This window comes from Bison bison, unplaced genomic scaffold (assembly GCF_000754665.1).
Source record: "Bison bison bison isolate TAMUID 2011002044 unplaced genomic scaffold, Bison_UMD1.0 scf7180017864356, whole genome shotgun sequence".
Taxonomy (NCBI): domain Eukaryota; kingdom Metazoa; phylum Chordata; class Mammalia; order Artiodactyla; family Bovidae; genus Bison; species Bison bison.
The window spans coordinates 3,941,851-3,943,148 of record NW_011494928.1 but is presented as its reverse complement, the minus strand read 5'-3'; positions in this window follow the sequence as shown (position 1 = coordinate 3,943,148).

The window sequence follows — 1,298 nt, the reverse complement described above, 5'->3', positions numbered from 1 at the left end:
TTTCATGGCTGCAGTCACGATCTGCAGTGATTTTGGAGCCCAGAAAAATAAAGTCTGACACTGTTTCCACTGTTTCCCCATCTATTTGCCATGAAGTGATGGGACCAGATGCCATGATCTTCGCTTTCTGAATGTTGAGCTTTAAGCCAACTTTTTCACTCTCCACTTTCACTTTCATCAAGAGGCTTTTGAGTTCCTCTTCACTTTCTGCCATAAGGGTGGTGTCATCTGCATATCTGAGGTTATTGATATTTCTCCTGGCAATCTTGATTCCAGCTTGTGCTTCTTCCAGTCCAGCGTTTCTCATGATGTACTCTGCATAAAAGTTAAATAAGCAGGGTGACAGTATACAGCCTTGACGTACTCCTTTTCCTATTTGGAACCAGTCTGTTGTTCCATGTCCAGTTCTAACTGTTGCTTCCTGACCTGCATACAAATTTCTCAAGAGGCAGATCAGGTGGTCTGGTATTCCCATTTCTTTCAGAATTTTCCACAGTTTATTGTGATCCACACAGTCAAAGGCTTTGGCATAGTCAATAAAGCAGAAATAGAGGTTTTTCTGGAACGCTTCTCCCTTACTGGTAGTTTAATCCTGACAAACCCACGGACATTCTGCCACTAGGCTTAGGTCAGGAGACAAGAATGTTTCTCTTTGAAGTTTGGTTTGGTTTAGTAAATGGTTCCTGAGCACCTAGTGAGGAAGGGGCACTGTGCCAGGCGCCAGGGACACCCAGCACGGTCCCTGCAGTGGGGATCACGTGACCCGGCGGGGAGGGTCGGGTCCCACCCGAACGATTGGTGGTCAGATGCTCGGGGAGTATGAGAGAGGCATTCAGCTGAGAGCTGGAAGGAGGCTTCTTGAACCAGCAGCCTTGAAGTCATAGTAGGAGGAAGCCAGGAGAGGAGGGAGGAGCAGGTTCTGAGCAACAGGAATAATGAGCACAGACACGGCAGCACCGCCTTCTTGCCCTTGGGGCCAGTGGCCAGTGGCGGTGCCTTAGTTAAATCAGGTTTTTCAGCCCTGGTCAGTTTCTTCATATTCAATCTGATAAATTGTCTAGAGAAATGGGATTGGGAAAGTCTTGGATCTTAGGTGCCAGAGTAGTTCCTCTGATAGACTTACAGCAGCACCGGGGGTCAGGAGGGAGATGTGAGTCCTCCGCAGCAGACCCTGCCGGGGACCCCATGGGGCTCTCCGCAGCATGCCGTCAGCCCTGTGGCAGGGTTCCCAGCCCAGGCTCACTGTGGAGCTGGGGCACATTCCTTTTGAAAGCCAGTGCCCAGAAACGGGGCACCAG